The following is a 9,247-nucleotide window of genomic DNA, read 5'->3' on the forward strand; positions in this document are numbered from 1 at the left end:
TTGAACCCCGGAGGCGGAGGTTGCAGTGAACAGAGATGGTGCATCCCTACATATATATATAGGGATGGATGCGGTGGCTCAACCCTGTAATTCCAGCATTTGGGGAGACCAAGGCGGGTGGGCCACTTGAGGCCAGGAGTTCAAGACCAACCTGGCCAACATGGGGAACCCTATCTCTACTAAAAATATAAAACAACCGGGCGTGGTGGCGGGCTCCTGTAATCCCAGCTACTTGGGAAGCTGAGGCAGGAGAATCGCTTGAACCTGGGAGGCAGAGGTTGCAATGAGCCAAGATCACACCATTGCACTTCAACCTGGGCAACAGAGTGAGACTCTGTCTAAAAAAAAAAAAAAAAAAAAAAAGGCCAGGTGCAGTGGCTCACGCCTGTAATCCCAGCACTCTGGGAGGCTGAGGCAGGCGGAACACCTGAGGTCAGGAGATCAAGACCAGCCTGGCCATGGTGAAACCTTGTCTCCAATAAAAATACAAAAAATTAGCTGGGCATGGTGGTGCGCACCTGTAATCCCAGCTACTCGGGAGGCTGAGGCAGGAGAATCACTTGAACCTGGGAGGCGGAGGCTGCAGTGAGCTGAGATAGCGCCATTGCACTTCAGCCTGGGCAACAAGAGCGAAACTCCATGTCAAATTAAAAAAAAAAAAAAATATATATATATATATATATATATATATCCCCATTGTGCAGAAGAGGAAGTGGAGGAGGCTCAGAGGGTCCAGGGAGCCACCCACCAGCCACATATGGCAGAAGTAGGATCTGACCTTAGCACTGAAATTCTTACCCTCTATAATTCACTGCCTTTCACGGAACCTTATCCTGATCCCAAGAGTTCAGTAGAGGGTCCGACATATCAGGAAGTTTAAGTAACTCAGTGATAGTAGTAACTTATATTTAATGAGCACTTGCCAAGCACCAGGCCCCTTGCTAAGCTCTGAATCCTCACAACCTTAGTGAGCAGGTTTTTGTTTTTGTTTTTGTTTTTTTTGAGGCAGTCTTGCTGTCATCCAGGCTGGGGTGCAGTGGCACAGTCACAGCTCCTCATCCTACCTCAGCCTCCCAGGTAGCTGGGACTACAGTCGTGCACCACCACACCCAGCTAATTTTTGTATTTTTAGTACAGATGGGGTTTCACCATGTTGCCCAGGCTGGTCTCGAACTTCTGGGCTCAAGTAATCCACCTGCCTTGGCCTCCCAAAGTGCTGACATTACAGGCATGAGGCACTGAGCCTGGCCTGAACCCACATCATTCGGCTCTCTGATGTGGAAATAGAGTCTCAAATGGGTCAAGAGATTTGCTGAAAGTCACACAGTAATAGCGTCAGTCTGTTTGGCTGCAGAACCGTAACTGTCCTGTTCCTGGGTGCCTCATGGGGGATCCTCAGGGCCATGACTTCCAGACCATTTCTGAGCTTCATCAGTGGTACCTTCCCAGTCTGCAGATGCTATGTGACCTTCACCTTGGTTCCTTGGGTCCCCAAAGCCTCCTCCCAGTACCAGCCAGCTCCAAACCAAATAGGGTCTTATTGAGGCATCAGGAGCCTGGCTGGGACCCAGAAAGAGCCAAGCGTCCCCTGCCACACACAACACCAGGAGGCAGCAATGGGGATCCCCAGCCCCCGGACTCCCAGCATCTGTGATGCTATAACATTCCAAACAGTAAAATTCTCTGGCTGTGAAATTCTGACTAATAGAACTCAGAAGCCTTGAAATTCTAATCAATCAGGAAAACTTCCAGATGAAGGGAAGCTGCTGGGGTGCAAAAATCTCAGAGAGCAGCGGGGAATGGTGGTGCCTGCCTGGAGTCCCAGCTACTTGGAAGGCTGTGGCAGGAGGATCACTAGGAGTTGGAGGCTGCTGTGAGCTATAATTGTGCCTGTCCCCTGCCCCAGTTCATTACTTCTTTCGGTAATCAGCTCAGACTCCAGGTCCTCAGAGAGGAGAATGGGGGCCTGTTTGGGTCTTAAAATCAGGCCTCAGGGCACAGTTTTTTAAGGCAAGGTAAAGAGCCCTGGGCTGGAATATGTATGAATAATTAGGATTATACTGTAGTTAAATAATAATAATCAGAGAACAATAATAATAGCTGGCCTTGAGAGCTTATCAGTGTGCTAAGTACACATTGTCTCAGTTAATCACTGCTCTCAAGAATGCTGGGAGGTAAGAGTCATCTTTTTCCATTTCCAGGAAGTGAAGATCAAGCTCAGAGAGGTTAGTGAACTTGCCCAAGGTCACACAGGTGCCAGATAACTGGCGGAGCCTGAAGAGTGGAGACCTTATCCAGCGGATGCTTCTTGGGGTACTTTGGGAAGTCCCCAAAGGACTTCCCAAAGATTTATCCCCCAAGAGGATAAATCCTCTTGGAGCCTCAGTTTGCCCAGATGCACAAAGTAGGAAAAGGCAGAGGGAATAAAACAGGAGCAAAGAAGCCAGGCGTGGTAGCTTATGCCTGTAATTCCAGCACTTTGGCAGGCTGAGGATTGCTCCAGCCTGGGAGTTCAAGACTAGCCTGGGCAACACAGCAAGACTCCATCTCTACAAAAATGTTTCGAAAAATTAGCTGGCATGCCGGCAATACGTGTGCAGTCCCAACTACTTGGAAGGTTGAGATGGGAGGGTCACTGGAGCCCAGGAGGCTGAGAATGCAGTGAGCTGTGATCATGTCACTGCACTCAAGCCTGGGCAACATAGCGAGACTCTTTCTCAAAAAAAAAAAAGAAAGAAAGAAAATGAACAGGAGCAAAGAAGCATGGACCACCACAGTTTGATGGGGACCTGTAATCAGAAAGGATAACCTGGGGGGAGGAAGCCGAAAGTCCCAAGAACTTTGTAAGTGGCATCTAATTAAGCCCATGAGGCAGGAAAATAGCCTTAGGACTAACACTATCCATGAGCCAATCCTTGAGTAAGCAGATTGTAGAAGGCTTGATTTCATGGCTGACACAGAGCAGAGTCAGTGGCAGCTTTTACTATTATTATTATTTTCTTTTCATTTATTTATTTTTTTGACACACGGTCTCACTCTGTCACCTAGGCTGGAGTGACAGCCTAGGCGCAATCTCGGTTCACTGCAACTTCCACCTCCCAGGTTCAAGCGATTTTCCTGCCTCAGCCCCTGAATAACTGGGATTACAGGCATGCGCCTCCACGTCTGGCTAATTTTTGTATTCTTAGTAGAGACGGGGTTTCACCATATTGGCCGGGCTGGTCTCGAACTCTTGACCTTGTGATCCGCGCCCCCCACCCCCTGCCCCGGCCTCCCAAAGTGCTGGGATTACAGGTGTAAACCACTGCGTTCAACCCTAATTTTGTTTTTTATTTTCATGGGTTTTTTTCTGAGACAGAGCCTTGCTCTGTTGCCCAGGCTGGAGTGCAGTGGTGCGATCTCCGCTCACTGCACGCTCCGCCTCCTGAGTTCAAGCAATTCTCCTGCCTCAGCCTCCCAAGTAGGTGGGACTATAGGTGCCCACCACCACGCCTGCCTGATTTTTATATTTTTAGTAGAGACAGGGTTTCACCATGTTAGCCAGGATGGTCTCGATCTCCTGACCTCGTGATCCGCCCGCCTCGGCCTCCCAAAGTGCTGGGATTACAGGCGTGAGCCAATGTGCCCGGCTCACACCTCTAATCCCAGCACTTTGGGAGGCCGAGGTGGGTGGATCACCTGAGGTCAAGAGTTCGAGACCAGCCTGGCCAACATGGCAAAACCCCAATCTCTACTAAAAATACAAAAATTAGCCAGGTGTGGTGGCAGGCGCCTGTAATTCTAGCTACGTGGGAGGCTGAGGCATGAGAATTGCTTGAACCTGGGAGTCAGAAGTTGTGGTGAGCCGAGATTGCACCACTGCACTTCATCCTGGTCAACACAGCAAGACTTAGTCTCCATTTCAGAGTCATTATAGGCATGAGCCACCATGCCCAGCTCGCTAATTTTTTTTTTTTTTTTTAAGAGACTGGGTCTCGGGCGGGCGCAGTGGCTCATGCCTGTAATCCCAGCACTTCGGGAGGCCGAGGCGGGTGGATCACCCGAGGTCAGGAGTTCGAGACCAGCTTGACCAATATGGTGAATCCTGTCTCTACTAAAAATACAAAAATTAGCCAGGCATGGTGATGTGTGCCTATAGTCCCAACTACCCGGGAGGCTGAGACAGGAGAACTGCTTGAACCCAGGAGGCAGAGGTTGCAGTAAGCTGAGATCGTGCTACCACCCTCCAGCCTGAGCAACAGAGCGAAACTCCTTCTCAAAAACAAACAAACAAAAAAAGAGACTGGGTCTTACTCTGTAGTCCAGGCTGGAGTGCAGCAGCTACTCACAGGCACAGTTATAGCTCATTGCAGCCTCAAACTCCTAGTGATCATCCTGCCTCAGCCTCCGTAGTAGCTGGGACTGCAGGCATGCACCACCACGCCCCACTGATCACTGAGACTTTTGCACCCCAGAAGCTTTCCTTCATCTAGAAGTTTCCTGATAGATTAGAATTTCAAGGCTTCTGAGTTCTATTAGTTAGAATTTCACAACCAGAGAATTCTATTGATTAGAATTTTATGGCACCACAGAAATATTGATTAGCATTTCATGGCCATAGAATCCTATTACTCAGAATTTCATGACTTGAGAGTGCTATTGATTTGAATTTCATGGCATCTTGATGTTCCAGCAACGCAGGCTTCCCCAGATACCCACATAAATTGCTCAGATCTCTGCTCAAACTGTCGTTTTCCCAGGGAGGCCTTCCCTGACCTCCTTATTGCAAATTGTCTGTCTGCCACCTGCTTTGTTTTTTTCCATGCTGTTTATCACCGCTTAACAATATGTCACATACATTACTTACTCCTCCTCTGCTAGAATGTAAGAAGCTCTAACAAGACAGATATTTTTTAATTTTTCTTTTTTTTTTGAGACAGGGTCTCACCCTGTCAGCCAGGCTAGAGTGCAGTGGCACAACCATAGCTCATTGCAGCCTCCATCTCCTGGGCTCAGGTGATCCTCCCACCTCGTCCTCCTGAGTAGCTGGGACTACAGGCATGCAGTCACTATTTTAAAAATAATTATATAAACTGGGTCTGGCACTGTGGCTCACACCTCTACTCCCAGCACTTTGGGAGGCCGAGGCAGGTGGATCACCTGAGGTCAAGAGTTCAAGACCAGCCTGGCCAACATGGCAAAACTCCAATCTCTACTAAAAATACAAAAATTAGCCAGGTGGGGTGGCAGGCACCTGTAATTCTAGCTACATGGGAGGCTGAGGCATGAGAATTGCTTGAACCTAGGAGTCGGAGGTTGCGGTGAGCTGAGATTGTACCACTACACTTCATCCTGGTCAACAGAGCAAGACTCAGTCTCAAAAAAAAAAAAAAAAAAAAGTAGTGACTGTTAAGTTGTCTACCTGCCTTCTCTAGCATGCCCCACCCCCATTCAATGTTTCAATTCATGGGTGGAGAGGGGAGTCACTGTGCCTGTCTCCCTAAAAAATAGGTCTCACCTGAGATGAGATCTACACTCCTAGGACAGGGAAAGAAATTGAAATGATGCGGACGGATAAGTCCAGAAAGGGATGTCCTAGCACCTGGTGGAACCTACTCATTTTTCAGATCTCGAATATTACCATCACCTGCTCCAGGAAGCTCTCCCTGACAGCCAGGTTAACTTTGCTCCCCTGTCAAATGCTCTTCAAGCTCCCCACACTCTGTTCACAGGACTCTGTACTGTTTGCATTTAATTATGTATTTATTTGAGGCAAGATCTCTCTCTGTCACCCAGGCTGGAGTGAAGTGGTGCAATCTCATTTCACCACAGCCTCCACCTCCCGGGCCCAAGCGATCCTCCCACTTCAGTCTCTTGAGTAGCTGGGACCACAGGCATTCACCACCATGCCCAGCTAAATTTTACCTTTTGTAGAGACGGGGTGCCACTATGTTGCCCAGGCTGGTCTCAAACTCTTGGGCTCAAGCAATCCTCACACCTCAGCCTCTCAAACTGCAGGAATTACAAGCATGAGGCACCACATGTGGCCTTTTACTGTTTGTATTTAGAGATGTGCTGGATGACTGATTGATGTCTGCAGACAAGGACCATATCTAGTTTGTACCTCCTGCCTAGATCAGTGCCTGGCACACAGTGCATACGTGTAGAATGAATGCATAAATACCACATCATATTCTTGCAAGCAGGATGCAAAAAGACCTGCTGGGCATAAGAGCTGCCAAGGATCAGGGGAGGCCAGAAGGAGGAGGACCTTCGGGGAACTGAGAGTTTGGATTCCCACTGCCCCTCCAGAGCCAGCTCCTGGGTAAGAGGCCAATTAGAGAAGGGGTAGACAGGTTGTGGGCGGTGGTTCAAGCCTGTAATCCCAGCACTTTGGGAGGCTGATGTGGGCGGATCACCTGAGGTCAGGAGCTTGAGACCAGCCTGGCCAACATAGTGAAACCCCATCTCTATCAAAAATAAAAAAGTGGGGCCAAGCATGGTGATGTGCACCTGTATTCCCAGCTACTCGGGAGGCTGAAGTGGAGAATCGCTTGAAGCTGGGAGGCGGAGGTTGTGGTGAGCCGAGATCGTGCCACTGCACTCCAGCCTGGGTGACAGGGCGAGACCGTATCTCAAAAAAAAAAGAGAGAAACAGACTAAACCATACACCATACTGGCACTGAGACCTGTGGCTCCTCTATACGCTGTCACAGCAATCAGCCATGCACAATTTGAGCAAACAGACAATACATAACGACACCACACGGGTGGCTGTGTTTCAACAAAACACTCCTAATTACACTAAAGTTTGAATTTCACGTATCTTTATCGGTTGGGGAATAGTCTCCCAATCCCAGAGATTAAGTGTTCAGTTTAAAGTAAGGGTGAGAGCCTCAGGTGGAGGAGAGACCCTTTTTTTCCCACCCCTGAGATGTTAGACAAGTCTCTTAACTGCTCCGAGCCTGGAGCGCCTGGTTTGGTAAAGGACCTAATAAAAGTCCTTGGCTCCCAAGGCGGTCGTGAGGATTAACTGAGATAACGCCTTGAGCTCCAGCCAGGCGGGCTCAGCGTGAGCTACCAGATTGCTATTGTTGGTAATAATTATTATTACTATTACCAGGGGGACTTTGAGAGGAGCAAACGGAAGGACGTATGCAAATCCTCTTGTGCAATGTCTGGCACCAAGGAGACCTTCCTAACCTCCCCTGTTCTGCAAACCCATTCCCACCCTAGGTCATTCCAGACGGTCCACCCCAGCATCCTTCACTCTCCCCTCAACCCCCTCAATGATCTCTTCCTCCCCACAATCCCTGGCTCAGACCAGAGAAGGTGCCCACAGCAGCTGGCCAGGGTGCAGAAAGGGCCAAGCACAGAGGGAGGAGGGTTCCAACCAGGCCCCCCCGCCCATTGTCTGAGCCTGCCAGCCCGCCAGCCAGCTGATGTCCTGGGTCTCCGACACCAGCTGGCCAGCCCCACCCCCACCCCAATACTCCCTCCTCCCAGGTCCCTCCCTGTCACTCAGCCTCTGCCCCCATCCGCCCACAGCCCAGAAAGACTCAGGGTGTGACCAGAGGGTCTGAGCTTTTGTCCCCCAAATCGGAGGCTGATTTGCATCTTTTAGCAATTTGCACACCCCATTCATTTGTATAGAGCTAGACTGCCACAAAGCCAGCCTGGCCCTTGGGGCTTATTTATTTGAGTGGGGTTATAAAATGTGATTTTGGGTGTTCCCTTTCAGCCTTCAGCACTTCCTTATTCTGGGACTTTGCTCAGCGGCTTCACCGCACTGTTCGTCATCTGTAAAACGGAGGCAGCACTTTCCTATACAGTGGTTGTGAGGAGTGAGATGCGTGTGATGTGCCTGGAATAAAGTGGGTGTTCAACAAACAACAGCTGTTATTATCTAAACAGCCTCCAGAGTTAACTGTTAAAACCTGTGCTGGCCCGGCGAGGTGGCTCACGCCTGTAATCCTAGCACTTTGGGAGGCCGAGGTGGGCAGATCATGGGGTAAGGAGTTCGAGATCAGCCTGGCCAACATAGTGAAACCCCATCTCTACTAAAAATACAAACATTTGGCTGGTCGTGGTGGCTCACACCTATAATCCCAGCACTTTGGGAGGCTGAGGCAGGCGGATCACGAGGTCAGGAGTTCGAGACCAGCTGGCTAACATGGTGAAACCCCATCTCTACTAAAAACACAAAAAATTAGCCGGACGTGGTGGTGGGCGCTTGTAATTCCAGCTACTCAGGAGGCTAAGGAAGGAGAATCGCTTGAATCTGGGAGGCAGAGTTTGCAGTGAGCTGAGATCATGCCATTGCACTCCAACCTGGGCAACAAGAGTGAAACTCCGTCTCAAAAAAAACAGAAAATCAAACAAACAAAAATTAGCAGGGCATGGTAGCGCGAGCCTGTAGTCCCAGCTACAAGGCAGGCTGAGGCAGAAGAATCTCTTGAACCCGGGAGGTGGAGGTTGTGGTGAGCCGAAATCAAGTCACTACACTCCCGCCTGAGCAACAGAGTGAAATAAATAAAATAAAATAAAATAAAAGGAAACATGTGCTGTCCATTGGGTGGCCACTAGGTTATTTAAATTTCAATTAATTAAAATTAAATAAAATTGGTACTTTAGTTCCTCAGTTGCACCAACCAAATTTGAAGTGCTCGACAGCCACGTGCAGTGGCTATCATACTGAGCTGCACAGATCACTGCAGAATGTTCTCTGGGATAGTGCTGATTCAAACCCTCTAATTCTCCAGAGTTTTTCTCCCTTTTTAGAATAGGGCTCTCTTCTCTGCAGCCTTTCTTCCCCTCACCCCCGACAAGGCCCATCGATGCACGGTAATCCGCCCCACCCCCCCCGACACCATATCCTCTGGGCATAGATTCCAAAACCCCCAGTGGGTGGCTGAAACTGCAAATAGTTCCTAACCCTCCATAGTTTGTACTTGCAATGACCTTGGTGCGAAGGTGTTCTTTTGTTCTCTGCAGGGCCTGCACCTGGGATGGAGGGTGGAGAACAGGTGTGGAGCTGTGCCCTGGGGCACTGAGGGGATAGGCTCAATTGTTGGTGTTGTAAAGCAAACAACTGCACCCAACTCTGTCCCAGGCGCCAGCAGAAGCCTCCACCTGCGGAGGTGGACGAGGGAGGGAAGCCCCGGGGAATTGTGGGCCCTGTCCCCACTACCTCCCAGAGGCAGTTTAAGATCACATAATAAGTCCGGGCCTGGAATGAACAGTTTCCAGCACAGCTGACACCTGGGGC

The 9,247-nt window shown here is 49.6% G+C and overlaps 1 long non-coding RNA gene across 1 annotated transcript; it reads left to right on the top strand.

Moving 5' to 3' along the window:
- Positions 1-1,747: 1,747 nt before the first annotated feature.
- LOC129052209 (uncharacterized) lies at positions 1,748-8,505 on the top strand. Its single transcript, XR_008517120.1, has 3 exons — positions 1,748-1,873; positions 6,186-6,304; positions 7,721-8,505. It is a non-coding gene; the product is annotated as an uncharacterized LOC129052209 (long non-coding RNA).
- The last annotated feature ends 742 nt before the right edge of the window (positions 8,506-9,247 follow it).

This window comes from Pongo abelii, chromosome 21, assembly GCF_028885655.2.
Source record: "Pongo abelii isolate AG06213 chromosome 21, NHGRI_mPonAbe1-v2.0_pri, whole genome shotgun sequence".
Lineage (NCBI taxonomy): Eukaryota > Metazoa > Chordata > Mammalia > Primates > Hominidae > Pongo > Pongo abelii.